This window comes from Callionymus lyra, chromosome 10, assembly GCF_982586985.1.
Source record: "Callionymus lyra chromosome 10, fCalLyr1.hap1.1, whole genome shotgun sequence".
Classification (NCBI taxonomy): Eukaryota; Metazoa; Chordata; class Actinopteri; order Syngnathiformes; family Callionymidae; genus Callionymus; species Callionymus lyra.
The window spans coordinates 22,516,279-22,533,309 of NC_141827.1; the positions used below are offsets into that span (position 1 = coordinate 22,516,279).

Here is a 17,031-nt window from a genome sequence, read left to right on the forward strand (position 1 = left end):
GTGTGATGCTTGTCTTCCCCGGGGGGCACCAGAGGAACCATGAGAAGGGGTGATGCCAGGAGAGCAAAATACGGTGGAAATATTTTGATAAATAACACAATTTTTACACTTTCCATGAATTGTGTGCAGTGATGATAGTTTGCAGATAATAGTCTGTCTGACATCAATCTTTTTAAATAATGTGTATAACGACGATTCAGGAATTGCACAAATAGGCCCTAATATGTAGGATCTTGCTGTTTTTTAAGATTGTCTATATATATGCACAAACACAAATAAAGATGTTTTAAATGTTTCAAAATAAATTTGAAGACCAAACATTCTGAGGAGGTTAACATAAATGAACATGAGATGAGAAAAATTAAAAACCTTTTTATATGTATATGGACCATTAAACAAAAAAACAACAGTAATGTTGAAATTATTTTTATTTTGAGTTAACTCTGAGAAGGCTAGCCAACACAGACTTTTAATTGCGGGTTTATTACAAGGATTAATTCTGAATTGGATTAGAGTTTGGTATTTGGGATGGGTGCATGCTACACAACTTGGCTTGGGTAAATCAGTGGGGCATATCTTAAACCAGACATAATACAGAAATGAATACATTCAAACACAATAAATGTGTTTTGTACTAGAAGAATTTGAAATACAATTCTAAGACGCACTCGACTAAAATTGAAGTTTAAAGTGGAGGATAAATGCAACAATCAATGCAGACTGAGCACAGGAAAGACATATGTAAAGTATACAAGGTGGTAAAGCTTAAAATATGTTGTGGGTATTTACTTTTTCCATTGAAAAATCAAGGATCCAGTGCATCCGCAAATGTAGTCACAGATTTGAAACGAAATAGGTAAACATAAACAACGATAACTCAGCTCAATTATCTATAAATGAACGCCTTAGTGACAATGTGGAAAAAGGGAGACCCTGCTCAGGTATGAGGAGGTCGAGGGCGTCTTTGTCTCTCCTGACAAGGCTATGGGTAATTACTGACAGCTGGTGTTGTCGCCCAAAGGTCACCACTGTAGCCCTTCAAAGCCCTGTCATGCCACCGTCCGGCAACATAATGGCCATATGCTAATGATGCTAATTAGCGCAACGTGTCAGAGCTGTGTTTGTTTCCCTTTATCCGACATAGTTCCCGGGGGGGGGAACCGGAGGGTTACTGCAGCGCAGAGAGATTATCATTAAGTCAGACGGCCATTAGACGCAGATCACATTTCTGTTTCTGTCACCGATGGCACGTTCTGTCTGATTTATATATTCATTAAGTTCAAGATTATCCAACGGGTCCCTTTGATGAAATTAATTATTATTCCTTTTTTTTACTTTTAAATATAAATAACATCTGACTACTCATCTAGCAAAACATGAGAGGTGTTTTGTCTGCTGGAATTTACTTCTCTGTGATACAAAATGCACTTTGGCCTACGCAATACTCGATTTTTTTTTTCTATGACTGTACGCTCTTGGTAAATGTTCTAATACATTTTAAAATTCTCACTATGACCTTCAGAGCTCTTCATAGTCAATGCCCAGAGTCTATTACATTACATTTCTTACAAGCTTGAATTCATGTATGATCCTGGGGTCATGGGATACGGTTGCATCACAAGCCGATGAAACTAGTCCAACACTGAAAGTTGAAGAGAAAAGTTTTGAATGGAAAGTTTATGTTATTTTCTTTTCTTTTCTCATTATCAAACTTGTATCTATCAGCCACGGAAAAATTGTTATATCATTACCTCATAGGTAAAATTTATGACTAATCCAATCGTTACTACAGGAGTGCACAAGGGCACCGTCCTGGAAACCCTCCCATTTATCATCAACTCTCTGTTCTGAAATTTTCTTGCATATTTCAACCACCTTGCTAGTGTAACCAACCTTTTTTTTTACCAGACTAAATTCCCTATCTTTCCTGCTGTCTATCCAAACATAATGTATCATGGTTTAACCCAAACTTCTTGTAACATGATTTTTATGAGGACGATTTTTAAAGGAAGTTGTTAAGGAAGGACACAATAGCCTACCAGGAAACAAGACAATAAAACAAAACACAACTTAACCAAACAACCTTGGTTCCCATTCCATTTTCAGGATTACTTGCACAAATCACAAGAACAGCTTGTTCAGTGCAACTGAGTGTGACAAACCTTCAAATGATTTGTGGATCCAGATGGCAATTCAGATCAATACCAAAATCAAACCAAATATCAACCTTTCTTCTGATATTTAAACTCTAGTTTTCTTTTCTTTGTCTTTCTTTCCGTGCATTTGTTTGATGAAAGCATTTCTGGAATTTTGATCTTTCAAAAGCTGGGAACCTCTGTAAGTCTGTAAGTGTGTGTGCGTTTGTGTATCTCTGTGTGTGTGTCCCTGAATGAGGTTGCAGGGGTTTGCTGTCTATCTCAGATACTTGGGTTGATAAGTGGGGGATACCCTAGACAGGTCAGCAGTCCATCACTTATAATTACTTATACACTAACTAGCCGACAACCATTCACACACAAACTCACCCCTATTACAGTCATAAATCAACCTCAGTATGTTTTCAGAGGCACGGGTTGAAGCCACCATGGTCAGAGGAAACCCACACAAGAATCGGGAGAATATAAAAACTCCACCAGCAAACCTGACTGACTTCATTAGTTTGTTATTTTAAATTGTTAAACTTCAACACTGGGGGTATTTTATTGAAAAGGTATTTACTTTTCTTGATTTAAAGGGTTAGTTTGCACATTTTCTACCCACCCACGTGTCGACTAAGGGTTGGAACAGATGTGTGTGCTAATGTAGCAACTTGAGCTCAGTTTCAAATTCTTAGGCCAGTTTTATCTTTGTCCAAAAACGACGCACTTATAAACCTCCAAATACCTTCATATTGGTCGTCTGAGATGTCCATCTCTCGTTGAGGCCTCGACATGAAGAATTGTTTCAGAAAAAATGAAACAAGTCTATATTTTATGCTTGTTTTTAGCAGACGCTGTTAGGCTAACAGCGGAGATCCTACGCACTGACACTTGCAATGTCTTTCAAGAAAATAAGACGTGCTGAGACAACTGAGCTCAAGTTGCTACAATAAGATTAACTTACATTTTTGTCTATAACTCTAGTAAGGAAAAGATTATTTCTTATATATATATAGATGCACACGAAACCCAATGTCTCATCAAATAAAGATGCACTTTTGTTAAAAGATCAGTCAATATTGAAATTGTAATTTATCACACTAGCTGCAAAAGTATAGTCTCATCTCATCAAAAAACATGATGCTGCACATGTTTAGAGCTTCTGTAGGTTATTTTCATTATTGACAGCCAACAGGATTTATGCAGATTCCCCTTTGCCTGTTTGCCCTGCTGCTGTGGGTCCAATAAAACCATTTTTCCATCCTTGGGATTAGTCTCTTATCTTAATTTTCCACGGTGAAAAAAAATCAGTTTGACGCTCAGCTGTTTCTCAAACCTGGCTGGCAGCAATGTCAGATGAGAGAACTATATAAATGCAAATGCTATTTTTATTGTGTTTGTATTGAAGAAGAATTCATGCAAATAGTTAGGGAGGAAACCTGGATTTTTTCTAATAAAGAGCATACCTGTCATGTTAAATTTGAGCAGGAATTACTAAGTCTCTGTAGATGTTTAATTGGTGAATCCAAATGTTCTATTTTTTGTAAAAAAAAAATTAGTCTCTAATCCTAGATCACTTGTCCTGATTTTATTCAACTATTTGGAAATATAAGTGGAACATTGACACAAACTGGTATTCATTGCACACTTTTGGAGGGGGAACTATTTTTTTTTCCAGATGATTTTGGTCCAGGACCCTCAGCCCTCGCTAGATCGATTGACATCTGAGTTAAGAACAGTGACCGTAAGCATCAGTGCTTCTATCCTCAAGAGAGAAAGTCAAGGGTCAACAGAGCGATTTATTGTAAAATTGGTGCAGCAAGGTTGTTGTTACATTTCATTTACCATAGCATTAGGGAAGTGAAATTCATTTGAATCCCATTTGGACCAGTAGCCTATAGGCGATCAGTTTTTAAAGCAAAGTTGGTTTACTCAGGTTAAAGAAGAATTCCACAGTAGGGACATCCTTCTTGTTGAAATCTGAAATTGTTAAGATTTACCGCAGTTCAAAAGAAATTGAAGATGGGTGAAGTCCAAAAGACTGTTTGGAGGAACTGCATCCCAAAACTGCGAAATGATCATCTTTGGACACTAAAATGGTTGATTTCAATACATGATTATCCACATCATAGATCTGATTATTGATGATGAAGAGTTCTAGACTTGATGTATACACAGCTGCAGAGCAAATTCGAAACAAACATATTGATTAATTTCCCATCTTTTTGTGATGATTGATTTCCTTTTGAACATACATTACAAGTGCAGGCGAAATCTACAAGTTTACTTGTTTTTGCTAAAACTGGGAAACCCCCCTGGTGCCCCATGTGACATCCAAACTGCTTTATGGACTATGAGACATAGTTTGCATTTTTTTCCATTTTAGCTGAAGACTCTCTCAAGCAAGAGAAAAATGGAAGAAAAAAAAACAACAACCCAACAAGTACCTATGTCTTTTATTGAAATCAACTGCAGATGCCAACACTCATGTTGGAGTTTGGTAATTATACTGTTTTAAGAATCAGGGACAAATCTGAAAGGGCAACTAATGTAAAATAAACAAACTCTCCTGAATAACTTTTATTTTAAAATACTGAAGTCTTTCTCTCCAAGATGCAGTAAGTCCCTCATGATGACCATGTTTTGGAGTCATTACTTTATAAAGTTCTCCCCCGTCTGAAATCCCGGCGAACGAGAAGTTATGAGAGTGACGTCCATTATAATATAATATTGGACTTCGCTCATGCAATGCTATGCTTCTTTCTTTATACACACTTCCCTAGGAGGTGAACACTTTTCAGGATTGATGACGCTAAAAAAAAAAAAAAACCTTGATGCTTGACCAATCACAGCAGAGTGGGTGCGGTTATGGTAAACAAGATTTTTGCTACAGAAAATCCAAGCATTTTTAGTGGGCAGGGCTTAAGCACATTTCTGATTTTAAGCGTCTTGGTACAACCAAACCAAACCTTCATTAAAATGGTAACGACATATTTGACTATGAATTATGTATTTATTCCATTGCGATTCGGGGTCGCTGCACCGAATTTGGATTTGTGCTGAGCCTGTGAACAAGTTCATATGCAAATTTGAAAAGGTAAAAATTGCGATGATCCTTTTTTTGGCTTGATCCTTGCAGCTTTTGTCATTTTGACTCAAGTATTTGAAATGCAGCCGAGGAACTTGTCAGGTCTTGTACCTGCAGCTGCAGAGAAGTTCTTACCGTTCCTTGACAAGCACTTTTGTCACTTCACTTATTCAAGCTATTAAGAGCTCTAATGAAAATAAAATAGGTGCAGCATGCAGACATTTCATGATTTGGAAGGAGTGTTAATATGGTTTCAACCACTGGTTCAGTGCTGTGACTCTTTAACTATTTGTCAGTGTAAATGATTAATGTGCCTGTTTAATTATAAATATGATTGATGAAATGAGCCTTCATGTGGTGGCTGTTTACATTCTGTAGAAAAGCAGAGACGCGTTCATGGGAGCGGCAGTATTTGGCAACAGATCTGTGGCTCGAAATTCGCATGAAAGACTCAACCACTTTCTTCAATTTCATTGATATTCAACATTAATGAGGAGAACCTCATTCATCGGGTCCGTTGATGTGGTTGCACCCACTTTCCTACTTAATAGTTTGTTGAACATTCTTTTTTTATTTCACAACATAATTGTTCTTTTAATTAATTTATTGGTGGAACGCTTGCCATCAAAAAAAAAATGCAATTCTTAAAACTCAATTAGAGGTTAACAACTTTGTGCACAAAACTACAGAGAAAGATTATTTCCTGCAGACGTTTGCCCAGCAAAACACTTCAACCAGTCGAAGGTTTAATCTCCGAAACGCCGAAAGGCAGTTAAAGCAATTTAACATATTATTGTATTCATGGGATTTTTGAACCTGCAGGTTTTAATTCACATACTGACGTGCTTGATTATGATCTTGAAATAAATATGATTAAGCGCAACAATTTGAAGTTATTCTTTTATCATTTATTCCTACCTTAGGGTAGCGGGCATGCACATGAACCAAAGAATATTTGTTTGCTGGCGCTCGTGCCATGAAAACACCTTGTTTTCTTTAATACATCAGAAGCTTTCAGCTGCTGTATTATTCAATCATATACTCCGGACTAGTTCGATAATTGGGAGAGCGGCCTCCTGATTATCCAGGATTCCTTCAGGATCTGTGGTCACCATAATGGCACAACATCAATAGAAAGACTTTGGCAAAGCATTGGTCCTTACTCTAAAGTGTGTCACTGAGGCTAAATCTCATCAAATGTTGCCCTTTAAGTACACAAATATCTTCTTCAGATTTTATTTTTTTGCTTTCTAGCAGGGAACATGAAGTTTAACTTCAATATAGAACCAGAGAACTTTCCTTCAACTGAGAAAAATCTCTAAATTTAGGAAAATACTGTCACAGCATGATCTGGAGCTTGTAATCCATGCGTTTGTGTCTTCTCGTATGGACTATTGCAACAGTCTGTTTCATGTCTTAACAAGAAGGAGCTGTCTCATCTGCAGTTGATTCAGAACTCTGCAGCGAAAATTCTGACTCGCTGTTGCAGAAGAACTCACATTTTTTCGATCCCTTAAATCTCTTCACTTGCTGCCAGTTTCTTTCAGGATCAATTTTAAAATTCTGGTTCTTACTTTCGAGCTATTCATGGTCAGGCTCCTCCTTACATCACTGATCTGATACTGGTCTAGAAAAGCACTCTACAAATATTAACATACTTACTTACAACCACTTAATTACCCTAAACGTGGATGATAATATTAATATAACATCCTGGTGGACAGAAGTAGATACATATTCAAACACAATAGTTTACTTTTCATTGTATTTTCTATTCTTGCTATTTTTTTTTTCTTTTTGCTGTATATTTGCTTTCCAAATAAAATTTTAGTTGAAAGTACTGGGGACCCGTAGGATAAATTAAGTAGACCTAGAAGATCATTTTGATGAATATAGACATTCATGGTGAATGTAATTTAGTAATCTAGAGAATTTTAAAGTGGTGGAAGGTCATTATTCGCTAAATTCAATCATATCTAAATTCCAGATACCTTTAGTGTACAAGTACGCTTCATAATAAAACAAACACACAACTCATCATAAAGTCATACAATCAACTATCCAACAGAAACAAATGCTGCTCATATTGTGGATTTTTTTTGCACATGGCAAAAACTCCATAATTAGATATATGCACAGGCAGCGACTTCCCACGCCATTTTCACCCTCATGGGAAGATGGTTCAATTATTGTGAGGTGAGCTGAAGTAGTGTGCGAGGCACATGTGAGACACTAGACTGACAGCCATTTAAAAGGCGGCCTCATAAAAAAGATTTGTGCCTATCTCAGCGAGTCTGTATCGGTGCCGGCTTCAGCAGCAGGGTCTAACGGTTACAGAGTGGAGTGTCTTTCCAGCCCCGGCCCACCTTAATCTGGAGGAATGAGTGCTCCCTGTCTGCATTATGGATCATTTAGTGAAGCCATAAAAGCCAGGGTGTTTTCACATGAAAAGTTATTTCTTCACTACTTCTACCGTGATTCATTTCGCCTTCATCCACATAAGCGCCCCCAGAGACAGAACCGGGAGAAATTGAAGTATAAAGGAAAGAAAAATGGTCCATGTCATAAAACGGCAATGACCTGCTTACACTGATCTTCCTCATGATCTCTGCGCGGACTGCTCGCAATTATTTAATCTCTGCTGACAAAGGCGCTTAAACTGTGAATACGCTGACTTTCTGTTGATTCATCTATAGATTTTTTGCTTACAAAGTTGAAGTTGCTCATTTAGATGGTATCACCCACTTCAGGTTGAGCTTAGGGGGAAATGATTCACCGTCTCTTTTTGATTAACACACTTTGGGCCATTGGGTGATCCAACCCAAAGAATGCTATCTACTTAGAATTTACGCTATCTCCCCATACAGTCGGTCTGAGAGGACCACAATTTCATCTATGCTGTATGTTTTGATACATGCATATTTGACAATAAAATAACTTGAACTTGAAAATGTTTAAATCTTAAAATGAGGCAGAGATTAAAACCAAATCAACAGGGTATTCAAAAAAACAGGCAAAAAGTTGGACGCACCCAACAGGCTCATTCAATGTGGGTTTTTTCTGCAATTTTCTGGTCTATATAATGTTTGTTTCTTAAAGTAATAATGGTCACTGGTAGCTGATTGGTTCTTGTCATATTATGAATTCTAACAGTTGTACAATAAGGCTGTGTTCCAAGATGACGTCTGAACGACTAATCCTGAGTCGATTAATGGTCCCATTAAAATGTGAAGGAATTAAATAAGTAACCAAACCAGAAACATCTGTGAAGTGACCACCATGTCAGGTGACTAAATCTTTAATAAATAAAAGAAGAAAAAAAAAAGCTAAAATACTGAAATAAATAATAGTGACTACTTTCAAGAAACTAGACTAGACTTGTTGAGTACATAATTCCACATGTATTCATTCATAGTTTTGATGCCTTCAGTGATCATCTACAAGGAAATACAGTGAATAAAATGCATACATTACATATACATTTGCATTTAATTTTATGCTTTTTGTTATTGTTGAATCTGTGTGAATATAGTTTCAATGATAAATTTGATTATTAACAGAAACATTGGAGTAGAATTAGGAAAAGCTCAGCACTTGTTGACCTTGTAGTCTAATTGGGATGTTTTGCTTTGAGGCAGAACATTGATTTGACCTTTCCTAAAGAACCTTCCTATATGACCTACAAAAAACATTTTTACAAAATATCTAATGTGTTTTTTGACAGGATGTTTTCTTCTTTGGAGCTGTCCAGGTGCTGAAATATAGCGCAGACCCCGAGACATTAAATGGTAAAGAAAAAACAAGTCGTGGTGAGAGATGTATATATTTTTTAATCCTTTGACTTTTAATTGGCCCCTTTATTTTATCAGACCATATAGTTCATGGCTAGAGCTCTCAACTCTGTATTATAGCTTTACTTACTATGTTTTTCTTGTTGTGATGCAGCCATTTCTATAATTTGGTTTTAGCCACAAAAGATACTTTATTATAGGGAATTACTAAACCTTAAAACATGGGCAAACCCTCGTTCTTTACTTTGTTATAATAACCTTTACTATATTTTAATATAAATTCTAAGTTAGTTCATTCTTCAGAATAAAGTCTCTGGTGTATTATATATTAATATATTATATACAAGTGGTTAGGATCTTCTTTAACTACAATGACGTGAATCCGACCCGATCTTAAACAAATATAGATATAGGATGAAGGAATTAATTCCAGCCGTTAAAAAATAGACAAATTTAAGAATGTCACACTTAAACATCATATAGTGTTGAAGCTTTATTTCAATAGGAATACATGTATGTTCACAGCTATGCATCATTGATTTATATGGTAAATGATTTGTCATTATTTATGTCTGCATAAAGCCTCTAATCTTAGCATATTTTGCATATTGGACTCAATAAAGGGGGAACATCAGGGGAGCTTAATCAATTTCACGAATGCAAATCTCTATCATGAGGACGGTGTCATCCACATCTTTCACGAGCCTCTTAACACTGTGAATCACACTTGCCGTTTGGATCTGCTTTAGTCGACATGCACACCAGGTCACACACATGACTGCACACCCAAATCAGCCATAATCAATTGTCACAAGCGAAGAGGTTGAGTGGGTAATTGTGGATGTTACTGGTCATTTGCGTGAAGGTGCTTAGCAGCGAGTATTGATTGTAAATATCTTCTGCTGTGTTAGGTTGGCCTTTTGCCTTGATCCTGCTGCTCCGACTGTCTCATCAACTTTTCACGGAACACTCCACTGCTGCCCGTGCTGTGACACAGGCAATTTTAAAGGTTCTAAAGGACAGTTCAGGTCCTTGGCAACTGAACGATGATTATTCCTTTAAAATTTTGGGGTAATGAACGGTGAAGATCAGCCTGGCTCTCTCTCAATGGTAACATTACTTAATGAGATCAAAATAAAGTGGCATCTTTCATTTTGTGTAGGTTATGGTATGATAAAGTTTACAAATAAATAGTTAAAGAGTCGAAAATACATTGAATAAATTGATGAAGAAATCTATTAATGTTAAAAAAAAGGTCATAATTCAAAATGTATCAATGTTTAAAAAAAAAAAGAGGGATCCATATTGTCATCAGATGCCCAACATAATTTGGATCCAGATCCGCTGAACACAGTATAAAAAAAGTAAATTTTGGTAAAAAATAAGCCAAAAAAAACATGTTTATTATGGAACTTAATGGCATTCTGTTGATATTGTCCAGTTGTTTTGCCAAATCGACAATAAAGCAACTTCCATTGCTTTGTAGTTCCATCTGACTATTAATACTAATATAAATACTATAACTTTTATTACCACCATTAATATTATTACTATTATCATCACTATTACTACTAGTGTTGTCATGATACTAACATTTCAATACTCTTGTATTGAACTTACACTCGCCGGTTTCACTGGTATATGTGTTTCATTCAGAGCTGCTGCTCTAACATAAGCAGCAAAAAATTAAAATAAATAAATTAACACAGAAGCTCAGAACTGTCTTCAGCTTTCTCCGATTCTATTGAGGCTACACCAACCAGATCTGATCGCATAAATATAAATCTGAGTAACATGTCTGTTCTAAACTTGTCGTTTCCCTAAAATCCCAAAGTTATCTTAGAAACGATTCTGAAGCTCTGGGTCCGTCTCCAGAGGCGAGCCTGAGCTTTTTGATGTCATTTGAGACAGGGTGGTCAGGCATTTCACATATATATAAAAGAGCAAAACTTTTCGGTTTTCAACTGAATTTTATCCATCTCACTGTCTAACGTCATGTGTTTTTTGTGGTGATTTATTCAGAGGCAGCTGCGTTTAGAATAGACAAATCTGACGTCTTTCCAAGTCTTATTACTGTCAGTTTGAAGAGTGTAATTGAGACAGTGACAACATCATAGATCCCTTGTTCCTCATGGTTGGAGGAAGAAGGGAGATGTGAGTTCCTGGATTGTATCCCTGTGTATGGATTCATCACCACTCACACCCAGCAATGTTCTGGAGAACATAGTGTTTCAGTAACTGAAAATATCTCTTACACACAAGACAATTCACCATATGTGTAGAGGGTGCTCTGGAGTTCCTTCGGGTGATTGTGATGAGGATTGGCCTTCTTATCCAGTTGGTTAATACTCTCGCAGGATCTTTTGAATAATGTTGCACAGTTTGGATTATTTGTGAATCTCACCAAAGAGCATGCCAGCAGTCAGTTTTGAGGATGCGCTTTGACGCTGGGAGGATCAAGATGGTGGCTGAAGCCAGACCTGTTATGAGGAGAAGCAACAGGGCTCTCTCTCTCTCTCAAGGTTGAAGGTTCCCCTTTTGGAGCTCTCAGCTAAAGCTAGACCTGTGATAAGAAGTAGCAAAGGAAGGCTTTAGTATGACAAGTTCTCCTCATGGATCCGTCGGCTGAAGCAAGACCCGTTGTGAGAAGACGGCAAGCTCACCTTCTGGATCTGCCAAATCTAGGCGGTGAGTAAATTTACTTTTCTCAGTGGCGGCGCAGGGCCAACCATTAGCGATGGATGGAGGGCTCCGCAGTCATTCATTGAACCGTGGCTATGTTATGTAACCTGGGTTTATTATTATTATGTAGCCAAGGTTATTTCTTTTGATGGACATGGCAAACTTCAGTTAAACCCGTGCGTCAAGCTGCATGGACCTTCAAGTTTCATTCATTGGTCCCAGACATTCATTCCCAACATCTACCAAAGAAGACAACAATCTTTGAAGCTCTACAAGGACTCTTTTTTTGACAGTCTTTCAAGTTATTGCAAAAAAAAGAAAACGTTTCTTCTCAAAGTGATCTATGAAGTTTCATTCAATGCTTTTCTCCCACTCAAGGTTTGTTTTTTCTTCTTTTAATCTCCAACGAAATGTTGAAGTCGTGGATACTGCCATACTCATGTTCAGTAGCGTGAGAGATTTGTCGGAAAATAAAAAAAAAGGGGGAGGAGAGGAAAGATCTGACAGTTTGGGACCTTCACATCAATTTTAGATGTGGCAGTGGGAGAAAACACGGTTTGTGTCGGTGAATAGCTGCTATTGTCTCACTTTTATCTCACCACTTGTTTTTGCTGCTCGTCTCTTCCACATCAACCGATGCTGCTCAGAGTCTAATACCTGTTATCAGAGTGCCATTTGCCTGCCTGTTGCACTTCTGAGTTTTGTGGCCTTTCCATTAGTGTTACCGGAAATTTGAGAAAGTCAGGGCACGAGCTTTATGCCCCTTCCACGTCTTATCCGCTTCCGGGGTCCAGAAGGGCTTCGCTAATGGAGGCACATCAATCAGAGGATTAGTGTTGGAAAAAAAAGGAAAACCTTTCCCGTAGATTTACCACAAACTCTGTTGCGGCGACTCTGAGTGAAGGCAGCGATGGATTTCATAAAAAAGGACGATTATAATTCTTATCAATTCCAATTAAATGGCATTTAAAATGACTTAACTCGCAGCAGACTTAAGGTCAACGGAAATCACTCAGCTCTATTATATTTTAACAGGTTTCAAACAGAATTTTAATGCAATATAGTAATACCTTTATTACAATGCCTATATTGTATTTGTATTCCACTCCCATGGTTTAAATTGGATTCATAGGCTAGACAGATTAGACGCCTAGACCTTGCTAATTTTTAAAGTCAAAATAATGCGATCTTAAATACCTTAAGATAAAAAAACGTATCACTAGAATTACATAGTAAGAGCTTTAAAAAAAAGCGATTAAGTAAGTAGAGAACAAACCACCAAACAAGATGACGTATTTCTTGACAGTTTTTGAGGAGATTCATATTTTACAGGAAAATAATCTAAAACACCTCACAATGCTGTCATCAGCTTGTCATCAAAATGTCGGAATTTTCTATTTGTTTCCATGGAAGGACCGTTTTATTAGCTTGTTATTCCAACTGTGGATTCGGAATATGATTTTTGGCTGAGTCAGTCTTTGTCTCAACACTCTTATGCAGGGGTCCCCAAACTTTTCCCTGAGGGCCACAAAACGTTTTCCTTCGCTGATGGGACAGAAAATATGTGACGATCGCAGGGTTGCCTAAACTTAAGATTTTTTTTTTTCCTGAAAGTCACACATAATTGAATTACCCTTTCTGGCACTTTTCCCAGGAAAAACTCAGAAAATACCTAATAACACCATTTATTAAATAAATAACCAATTACCCTCATTGGGTTCGTCACAGAAAATTTAAAAAAAAATAACACTTTTTATGAAATAATCAATAACAAAAAAGTATAAATAAATAAAAATGGGGGGCAGGGGGGTCCTATATTTTCGTAGCTCACTGTATATGAAAATAAAATAAAATGCATCTCTGGTATTGTTAGAACAAATATATAAACAGTACTGTGCAAAAGTTTTAGGCAGGTGTGAAAAAAAACTGCTGTAAACTAAGAATGCTTTAAAAAATATAGATAATAATTGTTTACAAATTTACAAAATGCAAAGTGAGCGAACAAAAGAGAAATCTAAATCAAATCAATATTTATTGTTATTACCCTTTGCCTTCAAACCAGCATCAATTCTTAAAGGTACATTTGAGCAAAGTCAGGGGTTTTGTAGGATTCTAGTGTATGATCAACGAATTATACCAAACAGTGCTAATGATCATCAATTTCACAAGTAAGTTGAAACACAGTCATTAAGTGAAACAGATACAGCTGTGTAGGAGCTTCAAAACTGGGTGAGGAACAAACTCTGCTACAAGCTGAGGTTGTCAAAGACAGTTTCATGTCACAGGTCATTACCATGAATGAGCACAGCAACAAGACACAAGGTAGTTCTTCTGTATCAGCAAGGTTTCTCCAGACAAAGATTTCAAAGCAGACTGGGGTTGCAAGATGTTCAAGCTTTTTGAAGAAGCACAAAGAAAAACCGTTGAAGATCGTAGACGCAGTAGTCGGCCAAAGAAACTTAGGACAACAGATGAAAGACACATAAAGCATATTTCCCTTAGAAATCAGAAGATGTCCTGCCGTGCCATCACCTCAGAAATGGCAGAAACCAGTGGGACCAGGTACACCATCTACTGTCCGGAGAAGTCTGGCCAGAAGTGGTCTTCATGGAAGAGTTGCAGCCAAAAAGCCATTCCTCGACATGGAAACATGGCCAAGTTACTCAACTATGCACTAAACATAGGAACTGGTGCAGAAAAATGGCAGCAGGTGCTCTGGACTGATGAATCAACATTTGAAATATTTGGCTGTAGCAGAAGGCAGTTTGTTCACCGAAGGGATGGAGAGCAGTACAATAATAAGTGTCTACAGGCAAAAGTGGAACGTGGTGGAGGTTGCTTGCAAGTTTGGGGCTGCATTTCTGCAAATTGAGTTGGAGATTTGGTCACGATTAATGGTTTTAATGCTGAGAAATACAGGCAGATACTTATCCATCATGCAGTACCATCAGGGAGGCGTATAATTGGCCCAACGTTTATCCTGCAGCAGGACAACGACCCCAAGCATATACAGCCAATGTCATATAGAAATATCTTCAGTGTAAAGAAGAAGAAAAAGTCCAGTCCCATATGACAGTATGGCCCCACAGAGCCCTGATCTCAACATCATCAAGTCTGTCTGGGATTACATGAAGACGCAGAAGGATTTGAGAAAGCATACAGCTACAGAAGATCTGTGGTTAGTTCTCCAAAATGTTTGTAAAAGCCTACCAGCGGAGATCCTTATAAATATAAATACTGTATGCAAGTGAAGAGTTGATGCTTCTTTGAAGGCAAAGGGTGGTCACACCAAATATTGATTTGATTTACATGTGTCTTCTGTTCATTCACTGCATTTTGTTAATTGATGAAAATAAACTATTAACACTTTCATCACAAAGCATTCTTAGTTTATAGCATTTTTTGAATAAAACTTGTGCACAATATATATTCTTACAGCAACTCTATATGAAGTTGAAATTTACCTTTAATAACATCATATTTTAAATAAGCAGAAATGACTTCTTGGTATTTGATTTCATTGGTTCTATGCAACAACAGCCATAGTTGATATCCGAAGGCTGGAGGGTATAAGCATAAAAAAAATCAATGCAATGTTAATATGCATATTTCGAATTATACACTAGGAAAAATACGATCCAACCTCAAAGTTTGGTTGGCACTTTTCCATTGGCATAATCTGAAAACCTCCAGTTTGACATTACTTCGCCTCTGGGTATAGCTTTAGAGTCAGCATTAATATTTAAAGCTTTACTACAGCTGGGGAAAACAAGGGGGTGAAGAGATGGATTCTATTCAAATATTAATGAAGAGGCTCCAAAACTTAAGCATTAAAGTGTCCTCTGAAGAGAGCCACAGTGTACTGAGCACCACTGAGTGTGTGTTGTTTATATAAACATAGAAATGCTTCAGGACAAAAAGAGGGACGTGATAGTAATTTGGAAAGGTCCGTTTATAATTTAAAATGGTTATCTAAGCTATAGAATAGGATCAAGTCGGATTGAGGGGAAAATAATCGGGTTATACTAAAATAAACTAATTTAAAACTTTTAAAACAAATTGCAAAAATCTTTATCAAAAAGGCGGGTTATGGAATGAATAATCATGTTGTATTAATTCAAAAAAAGACTTCAGAAAACCGTATAATGTGCTGTGACATGAATATATTTTTTATGTTGTGATACTTGTACATCGTGATAGTTGTATGTTGTAATACTTGTCCTGATACTAGAATGTCCTGATACTGGCATGTTGTGATACTGGCATATTGTGATAGTCGCATTTGATGTTACTCACATGTCATGATAGTTGCATGTCATAATACTTGCATGTCATGATAGCTGCATGTCATGATAGTGGCATGTTGTGGTTCCCATATGTATGGATACCCACATGTATTGATACTCACATGTCTTGATAGTTGTATGTCATAATACTTGCAGGTTGTGATACTCGCATGTTGTGAAACCCACATTTATAGATACCTGCATGTCTTGATTACCAACATTTCATGATACTCGAATGATGTGATAGTTGCTTGTCATGATAGTGGTATGTCGTAATACTTGCACGTCATAATACTCGCATGTCGTGATACTCGCGTGTTGTGATACCCACATGTATAGATACTCACATGTCAGGATAGCTGCATGTCTTATTAGTTGCATGTCGTAATACTTGCAGGTCATGATACCTCCATGTAATGATACTCGCATGTCGTGATAATTACATGTCATGATAGTCGCATGTTTTGATACACGCATGTATAGATACTTGCATGTCTTGATACTATCATGTCATGATAGTTACACTTCGTGATACTTGTATGTCGTGATCGTACTAGTATATAATGATCATGCGTGTTCTATAAGTAACAACTCCGCCCCAATTGAGCGGTGAGAATAGACGATATTCGAACATGGAAACTTTATTGGCGAGCAGTTACATGTGGATGTATGGAGAAGTGAGTTTTACATCTTGATCCTGTGGGTATATAGTACCTCATGTCATTTTGTTCATGGTTCAATAATTGTTACAGCTTCATCTCCTTCATCTTCTTGTCCCTCAGTTGATCACTTGGTCATCAATTAATGAACAATAATAAATAAATACATATATATTTGATCACAAACAGCAGATGATGTGACAATATTCATTCTTTCTCTGCTTTAATCGTTTATTTACAACCTACGCAAATCGTTCATGACGTACAGATTCCAAAACTAAAGCACACTGGATCCGGGAAAGCAAGCAAACGATTACATTCAGCTAGTGGTAGTATGAACATTTACTACGTTACTCACAAAAATAATTAGTTTTAATTTTAATCACC

General features: G+C 37.0%; 1 protein-coding gene across 3 annotated transcripts in view; it reads right to left on the reverse strand.

Moving 5' to 3' along the window:
• Positions 1 to 17,031, reverse strand: part of cdh22 (cadherin 22) — a 186,559-nt gene that overhangs the window by 52,299 nt on the left and 117,229 nt on the right. The window lies entirely within an intron of this gene.